The sequence below is a fragment of the Equus caballus genome, chromosome 11 (assembly GCF_041296265.1).
Source record: "Equus caballus isolate H_3958 breed thoroughbred chromosome 11, TB-T2T, whole genome shotgun sequence".
NCBI lineage: Eukaryota > Metazoa > Chordata > Mammalia > Perissodactyla > Equidae > Equus > Equus caballus.
In genome coordinates this window covers 45014714-45036362 of record NC_091694.1, presented here as the reverse complement: position 1 = coordinate 45036362, position 21649 = coordinate 45014714, and the positions used below count along the sequence as shown (strand labels likewise).

At 49.6% G+C, this 21649-nt stretch overlaps 1 protein-coding gene across 1 annotated transcript in view; it reads right to left on the bottom strand.

The window, feature by feature from the left end:
* RPH3AL (rabphilin 3A like (without C2 domains)) overlaps positions 1–14465 on the bottom strand; it is a 145604-nt gene extending 131139 nt beyond the window's left edge. Inside the window, 1 exon segment of the mRNA XM_070227817.1 lies at positions 14395–14465. The gene's annotated coding sequence lies outside the window, so the exon portion shown is untranslated.
* Positions 14466–21649: the final 7184 nt, after the last annotated feature.

The following is a 21649-nucleotide window of genomic DNA, read 5'->3' as shown; positions in this document are numbered from 1 at the left end:
CCCCCCCCAGACTCAGGTAAGGAGCAGGGGACAGGGACGCAGGCAGGCAGAGCATATCTCCTTATGTTGTGACCGATTCAATGTATGATCTAAAATTGTATTTATTCATTCAAAATTCATAACTGCCTATTTCAAGGAGGGCTTGAGGCAGCTTACGAGCTTAAATGCAATAAAAAATAAACAACTTAAGGATCAAAGAGAACAGAGGTCAGACAGAAAGCAGAAAGAGGAGATGTCGCCAGAAATCTGATGATGAAACTGAGCAACACGTCTGACTCTGAGCTTTCCAGCAGCCACAGAAACAAGGCAAGCGTGGGGTCTACAGAGTCAGGAGCAAATCAAAGCAGTGGCCCTGCAGTCTGAGTGTGACCCTCATTCACAGGCAGCTCCAAGGCCAAAAGGACACTCGTCAGGCCAAACTGGGGAGACCTCAACGCTGACAATAACAACACCCACCATCCACGCACCCAGCCCTGTTCTAAATGCTTTGCACGAGACTTCTCATTTAGTCCTCGTGATGATGAGACAGATACTATTATTACTTCTATTTTACAGATGAGGACATTGAGTTTCATAGAAACAAAGTGACCTCTCAAGGACACAGAGGGAGGGAGCGGTGGAGCCAGGACAAAAGCCTGCAAGTGATGAAAGCACTTGGCCTCCGGCTCTGGGCCAGCGTGCAGGCCGACCCTTTTCATCCCCCACACTTCTGAAGGTCTCTTGTCCTGAGACTGCCCGTCCTCGGCTGTGTCTGTTTGTCAGGACCCCGTTACCTCCTGGTGAGCCCCCCACAGACAGCTGCCTGGATGCCCACCTGCCAACCTCTGGAGATGTGCCTTTCCTTCCTGCCCCTATGAAACCTGCACCCCCAGCACATTCCCCCTGCCACCCAGCCCTCCCCCGAGTGTGTTGACTTCCAGCTCCTCCCAACCTGCCTCAATGTGCTGTCCACCCTCCATGCCTGTCCCAGATTCCAATACTAACCCTCTAAGAGTTCACGTCCTACATCTGTCAGCAGAGCCCACTATAGTGACGCACAGTGACCATCCTCTAAGGCAATGACCTCTGCAGTGCCAACCTTCAACCCCTCACTGAGCTATCGAGAGAGGCTGCGCCCTGGACATCAGGTCTGCACAAAGCGAGGTCAGCCCACAGTTCAGTCCCGGCTTCCCCCTGGGCCTGTCCTCTCCACACTCAGAGTGACCTGGATGCAAAGTTTCAATTTGAGAAAGGCAATTTAGATTCCATGTACGGTCTTCTCACTCCCATGTTTCCCCTTTGCTAAGTTATCCCCCATCCCCCTATCAAGGGTGACCCAGCTCACCATATGGCACCCAAACCTGGAGACGGGTTTGTGGGCAGTCTGAGGCCACCCCAGCCCACGAGACACTTTTGTGTGGAATGAGAAGAGGCCCCCCCTTCACGGAGGCACTTCTCTTCCACCTGTTTGGAAATCGTCATCATACACTGATAACGCTAAAACAAGGTGCTTCACGTCCATTTGTTAGAAAACGACCACCATAAACCACACAAACCCAAGCCCTCTTCCACTGGGGCCCTTGTGTGGCACTCAACCTGCAAAAATGGCTGCAGCAGACCCTCGTGTCCACAGCCACCTGCAGCCCTGGCCAAGCAAGGTACTCATGGCAGTTAGTCACCTGCTCCACGGTCCCCTGAGATGGGGAGACTGCGTGGCAAAGAACCAGGTCCTGTTTCTGCTGAGCGAAGGTCAAAAAGTCCTAACAAGCCTGGAGAGTGCGAGAAAGGTCTTCGAGTCTAGGCCAGGGCCATCGGACCCCAAGCCACTCCAGTGGCTTCTGCAAATGAGGAAAACTACCAGCAGGGTTAGAACTGACAGGTAGAGACGATCACTCTGCACGACCCGGCTCTCAGAAAGGCCGTGGAATGACAACTGGGAAAACACGGGCAATTTGGTGGCTGCTCCGAGACACAGCCTGGACCGTCTGTTACCCCTGGGGTCAGAAAGGACTTCACGTTCATCTCTGACCTTTTCTTGGTGAACTTCACCCACAGCACCTTCCCCTTGATCAAACACTTCCCCAGACCCTGACATTAACGAGGACAAGCACGGTGACAACTCACAGACCGGTAGAAATTGGGTCGTTTCCTGTCACTAATCCATGTGATTCGATGACATTAAAAAAGAAACCAGAAGAGAATTCATTTCCATTTTTACTTCTAAATGAGGGCCTCTTAGAAGAGAACAGTTTAGTTATTGCGCCTCCTTAAGCAAACGGTCCCCGAGGGATGGCGCCAAAGAACTTTGGGTCCAGCCCTTGTTTTCTGATCATGGCACCCCATCATCTAACCCCTCTGCGCTCCACATCGAGGAGCGAGAGAAATGGACCTGCTTTCCAAATACGAAGGCCGGAAAGTGATGCACACCCCTACATTTCACCCTCTAAATTAAGCCAGCGTTCTCCATCAACTTCCCACTGGAGACTGAGAGAAAAGTGTTTCAAAACTGAAAACTAAATTTAAAGTTAGGGGGGAAAAAAACCACCTCATCAAGCCTAAATGCTTTTTTTTTAAGATTTTATTTTTCCTTTTTCTCTCCAAAGCCCCCCGGTACACAGTTGCATATTTTTAACTTGTGGGTCCTTCTAGTTGTGGCACGTGAGACGCCACCTCAGCGTGGCTTCATGAGTGGTGCCATGTCTGCGCCCAGGATCTGAACCGGCAAAACCCGGGCTGCCAAAGTGGAGCGCATGAACTTAACCACTCGGCCACGGGCCGGCCCCAGCCTAAATGTCTAAAGTAGCTTTGCCGCAAACTTTCTAAAGTTAGATCTACAGTGAATTCCTGTTTGAGATCTCACCTTGTTAGCCCAGGAGTCCAAGTGTTCAAATGGGTCATGTAAAAACTGCTTCAAGGTAGCACCCACCCTGAGTTTTAGCAACATGAGGGGCACATGCCACTAAGTTTTTGGTGCGAGTAGTTGGGCACACTGAATCCACCAGGATTCTTTGGTTGCAAGCAACAGAAGCCACATCTGGCTGATGTAAGCAGAAAGGAGTTTACTGGAGCGATACCTGGTATCAACAGGAAGAATCAATAGGAAGGCTGAAGACGGTGATGTGGGAGAAAGCAGGAACCCTAGTGGATGCAAGAATCGTGGCCCCAAAGTCTCATCAGACGGCACTGCGGGAATCAGTGACTCCAATATCCTTTCCCTCCTGGCTTCGCTGTGCTCAAGCTTCAGATTCCAGAATGGACAGCCCAGGTGAGCAGCCCAGCTTGGGCCAAGGTCCCACCCCCTGACCTGGGAGATGGCTACACGGGTGTGTTCACTTTGTAAAAATTATTCAAGTAGTAAACGTAGGATGTGTGCAGTTTTCTGAATGGATCTTATGCTTCAGTATTAAAAAAAAAAGTTACACCTAACCTATGACCCAGCGATTCCACTCCTGACTGAAGTAAAACATGTAAGAGAAATAATACATATAAGAGAAATGAAAATGTATGTCAACAAAAAGCCTTACAGCCACTCCATTTACCACAGCCAAAAATGAAAAACAGCCCAGGGCTCTATCAACGGGTGAGTGGATAAGCAAATCGTACAAATTCACATGGTGGAATGTTACTCACCAATAAAAAGGAAGCAAATACTGATAGACACACAACAACAGGGACAAATCTGAAAACATTAGGTCAAGGGAGAGTGAATGAAGCCTTTAACAAAAGAGTACATGCTATGTGACTCCATTTATAGGAAGTTTTAGCACAGGCAAAACTGACCTACAGTGGAACAAGATCAGAATAGCGGTTGATCCTGCGGGAGAAGGCAGGGATTGCTCGGGAAGCGGCACGGGAAACTTTCTGGGGTGACAGTCATGTTCCCTATCCTGATAGGGGTTTGGGTTACACAGGTATATGCGTTTACCCGAGCTTACTGGATAGAACACATGAGATTTGTGCATTTCATTGTTTGCGCATTTTACCACAAAAGAAAAGAAACATAAACAAATATTAAACTTTAGTTAATGATAAGCTTGCTGAAGTATCTGACTGTTTTGTTCATCAAAAGATGCTATAAAGATAGTGAAAAAGCAAGCCACAAACTGAGAGAAGTATTTGCAACATATAATAAGCAAAAGATTGTACCAGAATGTGAATATGGGAAGATCTCTCATGAATCAGTAATAATCCAATAGGAAATAAATGGATAGAGACAAGAACAGGTGTGTAAATGAGGAAAGACAAATAGCCGATAAACACATTCAACCTTAGTTGTAATCATCGAAATGCCAATTTAAACCACCGTGAGATACTGGTTCACACTCACCAGACCGGCAAAAACTACCAGTATGGATGACACTGTGTATTGATGAGGATGGGGAGCATCCCGCACTCGGCCCAGCGCTGCGGGGAATACACCCTGCTTCAGACTTTGGAGAAGAGCGGGAGGTGGAGATGTATGCAGCCTATGACCTTATCATTCTGCTCCCAGCTATACATCCTGGAGAAACTCACACACAGAAAGGATGTTAGGGATAGTAAGGAAAAGCAGAAACAACCCAAATGCCCATCAACAAGTGGAAGGGACAAATAAATCGGGTATCTTCACACATAGCAAGAAAAAGGAGGGAACCACAGCTACATCCAACAAGAGGATGAATCTCAAAAACACACACACATAAACATATTCATTACAAAACTGGAAAACAGTGTGATTCCATTTACAAACGTTCGAAAGCATACACAAATCGAACAATGTATTGTGTAAGGATATAAAACTATGTGGTAAAGCCATAAAGAAGAGCAGGTTAATGATTACAACAAAATTCAGGTTAGCGTCTCCCTTGGGGATGGAGAGAGAGAAAGCCCATTTAAGGAGAGGTATAAAGGCAATTTCTAAAGGGCCATGGCGCTCTAGTTTTCAAGTTAGCTGTGCATGTGTCTGCTTTCTTCTTCTTCTTTAAACTTTACACATATGTTTTATATGCTCTTCTATATATACCTATTGCACAATACTTTTTTTAAATCAATAACCTTTCTTACATTCCAACAATATCCAGCTAAAAATAAAACAGAAAAAAAGAGAGCCTATTCCCTAGCAACAAAAAAACATAAAACACCTAGGAACAAACTTAACAAGAAATGTTCACCACCTCCATCAAGAAATCTATGAAACTTTACTGAGTGCCATAAAAGAAGAGATGATAGAAAAGAAGGCACGGATCACTATGGGACAGACCATATTTCTGCATAGGGAAACTCAATATATTTATTATTTTATAAATTTAATGTAATTCCAAATTGGATTCTAATAATAATTGTAGAAAACCAATGAAATGATTATAAATTTCACATAGAGGAAAGAATAAATAGGCAAGCACAACCAAGAAAATCCGGAAAGAGAGTTTGCACTGCCAGGTGTTAAAATATATAATAAAGTCATAAGAAAAAATGTGATGGTGGAGGAAAAAGAGATAGATTAATAGAAAATGGAAAACCTGGAAACTGAGATGTCTGTACATTATAATCAACAATTAAAGTCAGTCGGGGAAAGGAGGAAGGATGCCTAGTGTCCAAGATCAAAAACTATTAACTAGGGGCCGGGTGGTGCAGCAGTTAAGTGCGCACGTTCCGCTTCAGCAGCCCGGGGTTCGCTGGTTTGGATCCTGGGTGCGGACATGCCACCGCTTGGCACGCCATGCTGTGGTAGGCGTCCCACATATAAAGTGGAGGAAGATGGGCACGGATGTTAGCTCAGGGCCAGTCTTCCTCAGCAAAAAGAGGAGGATTGGCAGCAGTTGTTAGCTCAGGGCTAATCTTCCTCAAAAAAAAAAAAACCTATTAACTAGGAACACCAGTTACTGCACGTGGAGGCTAAGGGACAGGGAGGAGGGAGACTCCACGGTTCGCCTTCCGCACCTTTTGAATGTGAACAACATGAGCATAGTGTATAGAGCACACTTCGTTTTATTGTGCTTCACTTTATTGTGCTTTGCAGATACTGCTTTTTTTTTTTTCTTTACAAGACCTTCCACCTGCAAACAGATTATGACTCCCTGAATGCTCAGATGATGGTTAACATTTTTTAGCAATAAAGTATTTTTTAATTAAGGTATGTACACTGTTTTTTTTAGACATAATGCTATTATTGCATACTTAGTAGACTAAAGTACAGTATAAACATAACTTTTATAGGCACTGGGAAACCAAAATTTGTGTGGCTCACTTTATTGCAATATTCACCTTATTGCAGTGGTCTGAAACCCAACCTGCAATATCTCCAAGGTATGCTTGTATTAAAAAATAAATTAAATTTAAAATATAGTCAGTAGGGAAAGAAATTGAACTGAAAGAACGGGTCGACGATTTAGAAAGAAATAAAATCAGGGTCTTAGCTCACATGATAAACCAAAATAAGTTTCAATTGGATTAGAATTGAATGGAAAAGAGAGTGCTGCACGGAAAAGCTGAAACCAAAAGAGAACCAGAAGGAAATCCAGGTGGATGTTTCTCCGACCTTGGGGTGAGGAAGACCTTTCAAATCCAAAAGCAAAGGAAGACATCATAAAATGAAAGGGCTGATGGACAAACCACACGTATCAGTCTGCTCAGGCTGCCATAACAAAACACCACAGACGGGGGCCTTCAACAACACACATGCATTTTGCACAGCTCTAGAGGCTGGAAGATCAAGATCGAGTGGCAGCCAAGTTGCTTCTTGGTGAGGACTCTCTCCCTGGCTTGCAGATGGCAGCCTTCGTGCTGTGAGCTCACAGAGGAGAGGGAGCTCTCTGGTGTCTCTCCTTATAAGGGCACTAATCCCATTATGAGGGTCCCACCTCATGACCTCATCTAACGCTAATCATCTCCCAAAGGCCCCATCTCCAAATACCATCACATTGGGCATTAGCACTTCCACATGAATTTTGGGAGAACACAAAAAGTCCACAACACACCATAAATATTAAAACCTTCTCTAGGTTTAAAAATAAGAACAATAAAAGAAAAACAGTACTGAACTGAGAAAAAAGTGTCCTGTATATCTATGTCAGTCAATACTCTTAAGGACAAGGACATTCAAACACGCTGAATAAAATGCCGGACATAATCATTTATATAGAATGATCTTGATTTCTAAGGGGTTATCGCTGGAGGCTGATAAGCATAGATTTTTATTTTCTTCTTTGGGCTTTGCTGTGCTTTCTAAATTTCCCACAATGAACATGAATTTCCTTTATAATTCAAAAAACTGGGGGCCAGCCCGGTGGCACAGCAGTTAAGTTCACACTTCTGCTTCGGTGGCCCGGGGTTTGCCAGTTCGGATCCCAGGTGCAGACATGGCACCGATTGGCCAGCCATGCTGTGGCAGGTGTCCCACATATAAAGTAAAGGAAGATGGGCACGGATGTTAGCTCAGGCAGGGCCAGTCTTCCTCAGCAAAAACAGGAGGCTTGGCAGCAGGTGTTAGCTCAGGGCTAATCTTCCTCAAAAAAAAAAAAAAAATGACCATTATTTTTAAGAAGTGCATGTCACGGTCAAGCAACATTGAGGGCAGAGGGTCCAATTCTGCACAAACTTTAGGAGGACGGTTGCTGAGCACAGCCTGGAGTGTGGAATGCACGATCCATATCACCCTACAGACTCCACAAGGAACCCCTGCAAGAGGGGAGTCCTTCTCCCCTAGAGGAGGCGGGCAAGATAGGGATCTTGCACCAGTGAAAATCTTGCCTCATGGAAAAGGGAAGATCCACTGAGATGGATCCAAAGGGACAGACTCAGAGGCAGAGCAACACAGACGCAGATCTCAGCTCAAAAGAGGGAAGAATTTCTACTTACATGAGCTGCCCCTAAATGCAAAACACTATATACAGTGAGCTTCCTGTCACAGTCCCTCCATGACTCAGAGACGGATGGAGGAAGTTTCTTGTACCAGGAAGGGGGTTAGACTAGACATCAATTGTTTTTTTTTACATTTCTTTTCTTTTTTTAATTTTTTTTAAAGTTTGGCACCTGAGTTAACAACTATTGCCAATCTTTTTGTTTTTTTCTGCTTTTTCTCCCCAAATTCCCCCAGTACATAGCTGTATATTTTAGTTGTGGGTCCTTCTAGTTGTGGCATGTGGGATGATGCCTCAGTGTGGCCTGATGAGCGGTGCCATGTCCGCACCCAGGATCCAAACTGGCCAAACCCTGGGCCGCTGAAGCAGAGCATGCGAACTTAACCACTTGGCCATGGGGCTGGGCCCCTAGACATTAATTTTTAATTATATAAGTACTTTTCCTTTTAAGAATTTAAAACAGATTGTATACTTAAAATGAGTGAATTATTTGTGGTATATAAATCAAACATCAACAAAATTATTTTAAAAATTTTAAATATCACAGAGAAGGCTAAATTTCTTCTTGATCGTCCCCCCACGCCCACACACAGTCCTGGTCCTCTTCCCCCTTCTCTAAAGATAACAGCTATTGTAAATTTGGAATGTATTTTTCTAGATGTTTTTATATGCTTTTACACGTAGGTGTGTTACATATATTTGTATTCATATAAAGTAGGAAGGACTATGTGTATACATTTCTGTAAAGGGCATCGTAATGTATTTATCACTGTAAAATTTGCTTCCTTCACATTACAACCTTAGAGATTCATCATTATTGTTGTAGAAAGATCTATCTAATTCCTTTTCAAAGCTGCATAGTACTCCCAGGTATGAAAATTCGAGTTTATGTAACTATTCTATCACCAGTGAACATTCACACTGTGTACGGTTTTTCACCACTGCAAACTGTCACAAAGACCATCTCAGAAGTTTCCAGCTGCGCACACAGGCCAGGGTTTCTTTAGGGCAGATCCCAAGAAGTAGAATCTCTGTCCTAGGGCAGACACATTTTTTATTTTAACAGGTTCTGCCAAATTGATGTCCACTGGGACGTTCCTTTCCAAGCCTTAGATCCCATGGCTTTAGAAACCTGATCCCTGTGAAATTTCTTCTCATCAGTTACAGCCTGGCATTTGGGCATGTTCTGTGTCTCAGTTTGGTTCCATCGCTGTCCCTGACTATTCAAATCACTGTCCAACCATGAAGCGGGCTGCCCTGGTCACTGGTAGCACAGACCAAATGGCCACCCCTCCCAGCTACTCATTGAGAGGACTCTTGAATGGGGAGGAGGCCCTTCTACCCCCAAGAGGCTGCAGCTCTGAGAATCAGAGGACGCACTATCCATGAATGAGAAGCAGGTGGGGGCTGAGCAAGAGGAAACTTTATAAACCCTGGCGTCAGCTCCACGGCTTGGAACGGCCAGAACCAAAGAGGAAAACGCACTAACACGTAAATTAGGCCTGAGCGCGGCTGTGTGAGCCAGGCAGGGCTGGATACTGACGATCGTCCACCTTCCTCACCAGGCAAACCCACCCCAAATTCGTAATGACGCCCACAATAGTCCCTGCAACGCCCACCTGATTAATTGTCCAGGGAGTACTAAGGGTTTTTACATAAGGTGCTAACTGCGTAACCGCCGGCTTACATAAGGTGCTCCGGTATTTTTAGCAGCAAATAACTGCCGTGTGAAGGGAGCCGCTGCTCTCCCAGCAAACGCTGCTTACTTTACAGGCTGGCGCAGTCCTTGAAATGCCGATGTTCCGCAGGCAGCTCATTGCTGCCGGAGGGTTGAGGGTGTCTGTGCCGAGGGCCCCAGCACCAGCCGTATTCTGCAGCTTCTCGGGGCCAAGCCGACACCCCACAACCAACAGAATGTGATACACGTCGCCTCGCTTACCCCCAGGCATCACGGCAGCGAGAAAAGGGTCCCTTATGGACTCGGCAGAACCCACCGAGCCACCTGCCGGCTTAGCGAGCTCTCCCCAAACCCTACAGAGTAGCGGGGACGGGGGGAAAGGAGAGCTGACCCGGCCCTGCTTCCACATCCCCACTGTCTAGCGGTCTAGCGTTCTACTGTGTGTATTCACCCCAATTCATCTGCCCGTTCTACTGCCGATGGACACTGGGTGACTTTCGGTTTCTTGGCCATTACAATAGTGCTGCTATGAACATTCTAGTACATGCCTTTCACTGCAGCCTTTTGACCATCATAAGACATAAAAAGTTGAAAACTACCGCTTTAAGCCTCAAATCTCGAGAAAGCCAAGCTGCCCCACCTCTCCAATTCACCCTTTCATTCTTCAAACATAGTCCTTCCACTGTTTACATGGCACCAAGTAAAGAGCATTGTCATAGGAGTCCGACTTCTAGGACTAAGGCCCAACTCCACTACCTACTTGCTGTGTGGCCTTGGGCAAGCACTTAACCTCTCTGTGCATCAGTTTCCTTACCTGTAAAATTGGGATAGTAATAGTACTTCTAACGTCATTGGGTTGAGGATTAAATAAGACAAGAGTGTCTACACATAGTGAGCGCTCATCAAAGTTAGTAGCTGTGATTACGGCCAAAGGCAAGCTGTCTTTCTCGGCACCCCTGAAGCAGCCTGCTCTGGGCAGCCCCTGCCAGGATAGCTGAGCAAAGCCCTCGCACAGGAGGAGAGAGTAACTGAAGATAAGCGACTTCAGCAGCTCCAGCTGGAGCAGAGCCGCGGCAAGCAGCCCTCCCCTCTAGGCCGGGCCACGCTCTCTTCCTCTGCCTCTCCAGTCACCAAGGATGCAGGGCAGCCACAGACACTGACCTTTTACCCAGAGGACACTGGATTTCACTCCGAATGTGACCTACACCGGGGGCACCATTCCGGGGTCATTATTAATGGTGTGCCAGCAGCCCGGTGACAAGCTGCAGGGGCACCGACAGGGCCCAGAAATTGCTGCCTGGAGAAATAAACATTTTAAATGTCCGTGCAAAAGGTGAGTGAACTGGAGTATTTCATTTTTTCAGGCGACAAAGATGGAAAAAGCCCCTGGAAGCGTACCGTGCAGAGACCCAGGAGCCAGAGACTTGGGGCTGCGCACTACTGGTTGCCATGGCAACTGTGTTTCACAGCAGGGACTCATTTTCATATGACAGTGACCTGTGGAGGGAAGGGAAGGACAGCTCCTAAAGAAACTTAGTTGAAGGCGCTACTGTTTGGGGGACCACGGTTGATTTTATTTACCAAAAACAGCATTTAAAAGTGCCTCAAGGGGAAGAAATGACCTGAGGGTCCCTCGGGGTTCTCTGTTCCACAACTCTTCACACACACACAGCCCGTTTCAAAGGCCCCCAGGGCGGATATCACGGCCTCCCTGAGTCACTGGTCCCACCGTTAACCATCTGTTCTGTTACAAAGTCTTTTCCTAGAGTCCAGCAAAGTCCCAAGCCACCAGCTGCCCAAACCACCAGGACACCCCACACACCTGCGCCAGGTGGCTCCCTGGACAAGGCACGCGCTTCCCTGGACAAATCCCACCATTGAAAACCAGTCTCGGAGTCAGACAGACTTGAGTCCCAACCTCGGCTCTGCCCACCTACCAGCTGTGCGGTTTCCGCAGGTCCCTCGACCTCTCTGGGTTTGTATCCTCACGGGCATAATGAAAACAATCACAGCGCCTACCCCGCTGGGCGCTGAGAGGATAATACACATGAGGAAACACCTGGAAAGACTGGCACACGCCTGACACATAACCACTCGACAAACAGCTGGTGTGATCAAGAGCCAGAAAGGCATCTCTCACCCATGACACAATTGGAGGCTAACAGAACAAGGGATTAAATTGGGTGGCACAAACCGTAATGACTCCATCAATAAGCCTGGCAGGAGTGTAGACCAAGGGGAATCTGGACCACTGGAAGAGTCCAGAAGGAGGTGGAGTTTGACGCAGACTCTAAAGGATGACAGGACATGTTCTTCGAGGTTTTGGGGGCAGGGGATGCCTTTATGCAGCGCCTACTGGGTACCTGGTCCTGGGGATCCAGGAGGAAGGGGAGAGGTTTCAAGAACACAAAGGGGCCTGCGATTAGCAGACAGATAGTGGTAGACGGTGGCCCCAAGGGCACAGGCCGTGGGAAGGCCAGGTAAGGGGCCTCCAGTGCAGCTGGGAGAGGCCAAGCTTTCCCAGGAAGACAGTGTCTGCACTGGTCCCAAAGGGGAAGGGCGAGCATGTGACCACGGTGGGGAGGGAAGAAGTGGCGGCCTGGAAGGTGGTTCTGGAGAGAGGCCACATGAGCGAGGAGCCACATGAGGTAGAGGAGCTGGCCTTTGTGTGGGGCAAAACCCGGAGCCTCCAAAGATCCTCATGGGAGAGGGGTCAGTGACAGGGTGAAAAGGACCATTGGTCTAGAGGTGACACGCCAGATGGACTGCAGGGGCTGGAGGGAATTCTGGCATCAGAGAGACTAGCTAAGGGGCCTCTGAACTCTGGCCTGAGACGCTGAAGCCCTGTCACAAAGGGGCGGGAAGCAGCAGAGACACTTCAGGGAACAGTGACAGCAGAGGAGGAAACCCACTGCTGAGGAGGAAGCGAGGGCAGCTGCCCGGGAGGAGGAGGAGGCCAGACTCGGACACCCTGAGTCTGGGAGTCACTGGACATCCAAGGAGCCAGCCCTGGAGCTAGAACCCAGAGGGCGAGCTCCCCAAGAAGTTAACACGGGGCCTCACGAGACCTCCCAGAAAAGAGGGATCCAAAGAGGCGAAGGAACAATGGAGAATTAAGAACAAAGCCAGGAGAGAGGGGTGCCTAGGAAATCACAGCAGAGAAGGCTGCAAAGAGGACACACGCACACAGGGGCGAGCTTCCCGGGCAGAGGGGCAAGGCTGACAAAAGAGCAGTGTTTGGAAACAAGACGACTTTCAGAGAAGCAGTTTCAGGAAAGTGTGAGACCAGCAGCCAGGCTGCGGAGGATTAAGAGGGGAGCCGAGAGGCAGGCAGCAGGTGCAGAGTGCTGGGGAAAATGTGACAGTGAGAGAAAAGAGAAAAGGAAGCTTATGGCTCCGATGCCTGTTTTTTCCCCCAAGAGATGGGATGCCAAGTGGATGACAGAGGCAGGAGGATGGAGGGGCATGGAGACCCGGGTAAGGGCACAACCTCTCAAGGTGTGGGGGACGGAGGGGCACCAGACCGCAGCCCTGGCTCTGCCAATGCTCTTACCAGGGTGTCCAGGGACACCGGCTGAGTGCCCCAGCCCTGGGACTGCTGGGAGGAGCAAAGGTTCCCACGTGGCTGCACAGATGGAGCCTGACCACTCACCCGCATCCCCCTGGCCCTGGTCTCATTGTGGATGGGTTTCCACCTTCCCCATCACACCTCTCCCCAGGGCGACCTTCCGGGTGGGCAGAAGGGGGTGTTACAGACCCAGGTGGGAAAGTCAGGTCCTCAGCCTTCTGAGCAACCAGGCAGGGGACAAAATTCCCGCACCTCCCAGCAGAGCCCTGGCTGCAGCCCAAGAAAGGAGGCTTCCGCCCAACAGCGCAGGTGTCATGGGCACCACTGTGAGTCCAGAGCCTTCATTCTGAAGGCAGGGAGGCGCCCTGGATGGATTTCAGCACTTCCTCCAAACCGTCTGCCTGGGAAAAACAGCGGGGGGCCTGACTGCTGGGAGAGGGTTTCCGAGGCCTGAAAAACCAAGCCAGGGCGGGATTCTGGAAGAGGGATCCAGGCTGGAAGAGATGAACCGGGGGACTCCTGCCTGGGCCTTGAGAAGTACCTCCCTCCCCACCTCACACACTCCTGGCACCCATCGGAATCCACTCCTGACCACCGAACCACAGGCGAAAGCCCAACCGGCCAGGGCCCAGGCCCACCACCGCGCTCCACGCCGATCATCAGGAGTGCGGGACCCTCACCCAAGGCAAGGCCGGGCGGCACAGGGGCAGTGGCGCGCTGCCCCCACGCGGGCGCGGTCGGCCGCGGCGACACCGAGGCCGCTCCCGCCGCACGTGCGCGCCCCGGCGGGCGCTCGGTAAACACGGCACTTGTTGACTCGCCCGCCGGGAACGCTCGCCCCAGCGCCGCCTGCCGTCTGCGGCCGCCCTCGCCGCCCACGCCCCTCCCCTCCGCTGCCGCCCCCGCCGCCCCCCGGCTCGGGGCGCACGACGGGCTGCCTGGAGGGCCCCTGGCAGGCTGCAGGCCAGACGCAGAGCGCGAACCGTTCCGGGGGCCGCGCCCAGGCGCCGCCCCGGGCCGCTCGGGTCCAGCGCCAGGCTCCGGGCGAGGCCGGCGGCGAGGGGAGCGCGGCGGCGAGGGGAGCGCGGCGGCGAGGGGAGCGCGGCGGCGAGGGGAGCGCGGCGGCGAGGAGAGCGCGGCGGCAGGCCCTGTCCGCGCCCCGCCGGCCCGGGACTCGCCCCCTCCCCGTGCGCAAGGGGCCCACAGGGCCCGCCCGCCGCTCCAGGCCGCCCTGCGCGCCCCCTCGGGCCCCGGCGCGGAGCCAAACGCACCCCCCAGCCCTGGGGGACCGGGTCCCGAAAGGGGGGCGGCCCCACTTGAGGCGGACTTACCTGGGGGCTCGGCCCTGCCGCCCGGCGCGCTCCCTGGCTGCCCTCTGGCGGCGGCCGAGGGGACCCAGGCGCCGCCCCGCCCCGCCCCGCCCCTCTCGACCTGAGACCTGTTGCCGCGGGCGGGAGAACCCGGTCCTGAGGTCGCCCGGGAGGCGGGAGGCCAGGGCCCCTCCCGATGGCTATCCTCGCCGTGGAACGGCTCTCGTTTCTGGTTATGGGATAGCTCTTTTTTCTAAGCAGCTTCAAGTCCCAAAACTCTGAAATGACCCGTTCTAACAATCCCAGGAGGCAAAAGGAGGGCAGGTGTGCGTGTTGGGGCCTGAAACAGTGTCTGGCGCTAGCTGGAGCTCAACGTGTGTTTGTTGAATGAATGAATGAATGCTCCATTGATGGAGGGACAAACTAAGGCAACTTGCTACAGTCACTAAAGGAAACAGCCACAAAAAGCTAAAGCTCTCATCAGCCTGATGTCTTGCTTCCAGTGTTCCAAGAACCTCTGCGATGTTCTCCATTTCTGTGCGTTCTGAGCCTCGGTGCCTGGCTTTGCATCGGGTGGGTGGGAGTCGGGGAGAATAGAAAGGCAGTGCTGGGCCCTGTTACCCTCATTCTCTACCAGGGAAATGGTATGACCCAACAATTTCTTATGAAATGGTTTCCTGAGATAATCCCCAAAGTCAGTAGCTAAGTGATGACCAGATTTGGGAGTCCTAGCTTCCAGACTCACACAGCAGCCCCTAGCAGTACCTGGGCCAGACCTGCAACTGGGTTCTGGATCTTTCCCACGGGAGATGTGATCTTGGGCAGGTGAGCAAATCTCTGTAAGCTGGCACCATCCAGTCAAGTTTTTGCAGCTATGGAAATGTCATATTGCTGTGCTGCCCAGGAGTCACTAGTCACATGGGATGGACTTTTAAATTTCATTTAATTTTACTTAATTTAAATTTAAACTGCCAATGGAGCTAGTGGCTAAGCCTCTCTTTCTTTATGTGCAAAATGGACATAATAATATTCCCAATGTGAGGACTGAGTGAGATCGTGTTGGGGAAGCCCCTGACCCTTGGCCTGGCTCGCTGTAAGACTCAATCGGCAGTAGTTATTAACATCACCACCACCCGCGTCACCTCACTAACCCTAAAACCTCAAGGCTGGAAGGACCCTCCAGGCTGTAGCCCCGCTCCCACCCCACAATCACCCCTCCAGGAGTGGCTCACACCTCTGCTTGCACAGCCCGTGACAGAGCCCTCGCCATCTCTGGGGTGACCTGGCCTCTTTTTGGACAGCTGACCACCTGAAATAGATTAATACACTGACCTGGCATGGCCTCCTGCAGCGCCTCTTCCTGCCCACAGCTGCACCTCTTTGGGGCTTATACAAAGCGAATGCCCTCTAGCCTTTATTCCTTCAGTATCAAAGCTTTCAGCAAACTACTCATTGCACCTCTGCTATGTGCCAGGCTCTGGCTAGACTGGGGATTCCTTCTTGTTTCACTTAACCCTTGTTTCACGAGACCTTACTGCCACATAGTCCCAATGACAGTAACAAAACAGTATTTGTCTGGCTGTGCACCATGCCCCAGGGTGGGGGAGCTCACACGTGAGAGCCGACACAGCCTCCCAGTTAGCTTAAAAAGCCATTTCCTCCTCTCCTGGCACAGTGTTTATGCCCTTGGCCCACAAGGCAGTACACTCGGGCCCGTCCCATTCACACATACACACACACACACACACACACACACACACACACACACACACGTCCAGCATAACCTCATCCTCTTAGGGGTGGGCTCCTTCAGGCTCGCTGTAGAGGGACACACACTTCCACATGTGTGCACACACCAGCATAACAAGCGTGCACACCACCCTCAACCAGCCACGAGCTGCTGCACAGGCTCTCACTCCAATGTCAGGGAGAGAGTGTGCAGATGGGAGAGGAAGCTCCCCTTCCCGCAGCTGGGGAAAGTGCCCCACCCCCGCCTCTGCAGCACACAGGTACCATGTGAAGTAGGGCCCCGTTTATCCCCATTTTACTGCTATGCGAGTTGAGACATAAACACCTTAAGTAATTTGCCCAAGGTCATACAGCCAGGCAGTGGCAGAGTCACTGGGCCCTCCTACCTCTGTGGCTGTATAAGACACAAAAGAAACACAGAGGGGTGAACTATGGTGTGGCAGGGCTCAGAGGGGGCCTTTCAGAGGAAACCCTTTGCAGGGTCTCAAAGATTGAATAGGAGTGTCCCAGGTGGGCCAGATGAGGAATGACATTGCAGTAGAAGGAACAGCAGGTGCAAAGGCAAGAAAGGGAATGTTGAAAAGCTGGAGACGGCAAATGGGGAGGCAAAGCAGAAAAAGAGGCCCGAGTGGAAGGTTGGGACCAGTGTGAGAGGGGCCGCATATACCCTGCCAGGGATGTGGACTTCAGCTGGCCAGTTGTTTCCAGTCTTGAATCCTTGCATTCTGAGGCTCCATCAGAAAGTAAAGAGAATCAGCAATCTATTTGCATGTGTGGGGGACACATGTCTCTCTTATATTCAGTCTGTGAGACAAAGGTAAATGGATATTAGCTTACATAGATTCACTCCCACAGGTGAGACCACCTGTAACTGAATACTTTATGAATAGAACGCATCGTCGTTACAGAGTTTATATATTTCGAAGAGCCACTGATCGATGTAATAATCTGTGACATGGATGTGCATGTCCTTAGCTTATAGATGTGCTCATAGCTATGGCCAGAGACACACTGGCAGAAATTAGCGGTTAAAACTCAACTCTCTTCTCCTTACTTCAAGGCACTTGCCGTCTTTTTGGTCCAGTGAACCACAGCTCCTTCTGTATGTTTCCTACGACACATTCGGAAGATTGGGGGAGGGGAGCAGGCAGTGTGAACAAGTTAGTATAAACTGGCAGGACACCCCAAGAACCTTCCGTCTTGACGTCCCGAAATGCATCTCTCCAGGTTGGTTTGGAGACATGGGCAGCCCAGGACATTTTTGTAAATGCCCTAGCTCCCTAGGATGTAGATGAGGATGAGATGGAGGGGGTACCATCCCTCACCTTCTTTACTCTGAACCCTCAGGCGTTCTGGCACAACTGGAGCTCTCCATTGCTCTTTTTTCTCCCCAGCTTGCCTTTTTAAAAAATTAACAGACTATTTTTAGAACAATTTTCGAGTGATGGGAAAATAGAGCAGATGATACAGAGAGTTCCCAAATCTATCGCCCCCACCGCCACACACACACACAGCCTCCTCTGTCATTAACATTCGACATTAGTATGGTACATTTGTTATAATTAATAAACCAATATTGATACATTATTATTATTAACTAAAGTCTGCGGTTTATTCCAATTTCCTTAGTTTTAGCCTAACGTCCTTTCTATGTCCCAGGATCCCTTCCAAGATATCACATTACATTGAATTGTCGCGTCTCCTTAGGCTCCTCTTAGCTGTGACAGTTTCTCAGACTTTCCTTGTTTCTGATGACCTCGACAGCTGTGAGCAGTACCTGTCGGGTATATTGTAGGATGCCCCACTATTGGAATTTGTCTGATGTTTTTCCCATGATTAGACAGGGGCTATGGGTTTGGGGAGGAAGACAAGAGAGGGGAAGAGTCATTTTCACCACATCGTATCAAGAGTACATACGACAGACATGATTACACTGTTGACGTTGGCCTTGACCACCTGACTAAGGTGTGTTTGTCAGGTTTCTCCACTCCAAGGTTACTCTTTCCCCGGAAGCCACTCGGCACAGCCCACACTTCAGAAGCGGGGAGTTATGTTCCCCCTCCTTTAGCGTAGAGAAGCTACAAAATGTATTTGGAATTTTTCAAATCTCAAAAAGAGATTTGTCTCTTCTCTCCTGTGATACTGTGATATCATAAGAAATATATATTTTGGTCTTCTTCCCAGCTCCAGGCCAGAGCTCCTAAAACCCTTCTAATTTCCTACACGATAAGAGCTATAGGACCATCTTGTTATATTTGGTTTTTGTCCCAGGCTCTGGAAATGGTCCAGAGTGACAAAGGTGAAAGGAACATCTTTTGTTATTCGTAACAAGCCCCATGACTTTCGGAAAGCCCTTAAGGATGGGTGAGCTGGTTGGGGGGGTGGGGGACAACCAATCATGTGATTAGAGGGTTGGAATTTTCAGCCCCGCCCACCACCTCTGGGGAGGGGCTGGAGGTTGACTAATCATCAGTGGCCGACGATTTAGTCATCATGCTTATGTAGTGAAGCCTCCGTAAAAATCCTCACAGAAAGGGTTCAGAACGAGAGCTTCCGGTGTGGTGAACACGTGGAGGTGCTGGGGGGTGACCCACCCAGACAGGACATGGAAGCTCTGCACCCCTTCGCACGTACCTTGCCCTGTGTACCTCTTCATGTGGCTGTTCCGTTGTATCCTTTAATATATCCTCTGTAATAAATTGGTAATAGTAAACCATTTCCCCAGGGTTCTGTGAGCCATTCTTGCAAAGTATTGAACCCATGAGGGAGTCGTGGGAACCCCTAATATGTAACCAGTCATTTAAAAGTATGGGAGGCCCAGACTTGCAATTGGTGTCGTAAGTGGCCGGGAGGACAGTCTTGTGGGGTTGAGCCCTTAATCTGTGGGGTCTTCTCTAACTCTGGGCAGTTAAGTCAGAACTGAGTTAAATGGTAGGATCCCCAGCACGTGTCTGCCAAGAATTGGAGAATTGCTTGGTGTGGAAAAATTGGTACATCTGGTGCCAGAAGTGTTGTGTGACGCAAAGGAAACCAGCAGACAAGTGGAATCTGCTAGATTGGCCCTGGCTCAGGGAAACGTGGCTTGGGAAGAGAAAGGATGAAAAGGCGGGGGATGAGGAACCTTTAGTTCTTCCTGAGTGGCCGTGTGGTGACCCACGGTCTAGAGCAGCAGCCGTGCTGTGCTGAGTTAGGACAGGCAAAAGTCACTAATAGAATTTAGAGATGGATCCAGCTCCAGGAAGCTGGTCGCTGGATGCCTCAGGAAATGCCAACAGTAAGAAAAAGGCAAAATATTCAATCCCTTGGTTATTGTTCTCTGTAACAGCTAAAAGAAATTAAAAGAGAGTTCTGGGTTGGACTTTGATGCCAGACTAAGCTCAGATTCTGGTCAGTCTAAGCTTCGGCCACTGGCCTCAAAGCCACCGCAAGAGAAAACTTATGCAGAGACAACAGAAAGTTTGTACCTCTAAGACGTCTGGTCACCAAAAGGGTAGTCAATGTGGAGGAAGCGCAAAACCAAGAAACCACTGAAAGCCGAGGGTGTGAGGTGAAGGAGTTGCTTCATTTTGAGGATCGGTATCATCAGCTTCCTGAGGAACCTTCACTAAAGTGGATTGTGAGCGTAATCTAGGAGAAGCGCCTCTGATTTTGTAGACTGCAGAGTGGAAGAACATGCTTGGGTTGATGCAGGAGCCACAGCTCACTATGGAACAACCACAGATGACTGTACGTGATCCAGACACAAAGGAGCTTATTCCTGAGGGGACGACCGGCCTCGTGGACTGGATGAAAGCCACTGGAAGGTCTGTCTACCCTGAGAAGGGGGACTGTCCACCTTCCCCTATAAACGCTGAGTGGAGCACCCTAGATGAAGAAGCTGATGTGCTTAGCATGCAAGCCACGTGGGATGGCTTTATGATGACCAGGATCTTCACCTGCTGAATACGCCCATCACCCAGGTTATGGTAAATGCTACAGTTAAGGTGGCTCCTTTCACATGGGCACCCCATATAAACTTACTGCTGCAAAACCAAACAGCAGTTCACGCAGGAAGCCTTATCAAATTTGACATCTCAGCTTCCCCTCATGGGTCTTAAAGATGTTAATAAATACATTAGGTTAATTGATGAGAGAAGGGGCAAAGGCAGAGAGTCAGGGGACTGATTTAAGCACGGTGGAGATTTTTAAATGATTATTAAGTAATACGGTGAATAGGGCTGGGTCAGTAGCATAGTGATTAAGTCTGGCATGCTCCACTTCAGCAACCTGGGTTCGCAGGTTCAGATCCCAGGCATGGACCTACATCACTTATCAAGCCGTGTTGTGGTGGTGACCGGTATACAAAATAGAGGAAGATTGGCATGGATGTTAGCTCAGATGGCTTCCTCACCAAAAAAAAAAGAAAGAAAGAAAAAAAGAAAGTGAATAAAGCAAACATTGATAGAAGCAAAACAAAGAGGAAACAGAAAGAGGAGAGTCACAGGACTCGTCCCAGCAGGTGGAAATCTTCAGTTGGTTATTAAGAAATGGGATGAATAAAACGGACATTGATAGACTTAAAACAAAGGTCTTAACACAGCCCTGCCAAATGCTGGGTGGGCCAAAGGGACTCTCCGCTGACCCCCCAAATTTAAGAAGCTCCAAACAGGTCCATTCTACTAACCCCAGTTTGGAGAAATTTAAAAAGCCAGAAGACAGAGATTATAACAAGAAACCTGACCAGCAAAGCCTTGGGGCAGTGGTTAGCTAGATTAATCAAGGTAAAGATCAACAGGGGACCAGCCGGGTGGCACAGTGGTTAAGTGCACACGTTCCGCTTCGGCAGCCCAGGGTTCGCCAGTTTGGATCCCGTGTGCAGACATGGCACCGATTGGCAAGCCATGCTGTGGCAGGTGTCCCACATATAAAGTGGAGGAAGATGGGCACGGATGTTAGCTCAGGGCCAGTCTTCCTCAGCAAAAAGAGGAGGATTGGCAGTAGTTTAGCTCAGGGCTAATCTTCCTCAAAAAAAAAAAAAAAAAAAAAATCGACAAAAGGGCCAGGGTGTCCTGTCCCATCAGTAGGGACCCGAAGATTTTTGCACATTAGGGGTAAAATGGTCATGGGGTGGAGAAGAGAAGTTTCTGGGACTCCTTTACATGGGAGCCCCACAAACTGTGGTTCTAAATCCCATTGGTAAAGGCCGTATGGGGGCTGCAATTAGTCTGAGAGGACCTAAAAATGGGAGGGTGGATAGGATGATGAACGGAGGGAAGGTTAAACGGGCTTCATGTAAAGAAGTTGTGCCTCCTTTCCCTGAATGTTTTATAGGAATGGATCTTATGTCTGGCTGGGGAACACTCCCTCTCTCTAGTATCGTAAAACCAAAACCTGTTGATGAAGCCCTAGTGGAGGCTAAAGTCAGAAATGTGCGGGTTGATGGAATTAAGGTAAAATTTTTAGGATGGAGGCCAGCCCCGTGGCCGAGTGGTTAACTTTGGGTGCTCTGCTTCAGTGGCCCAGGGTTTTGGCGGTTCGGCTCCTGGGC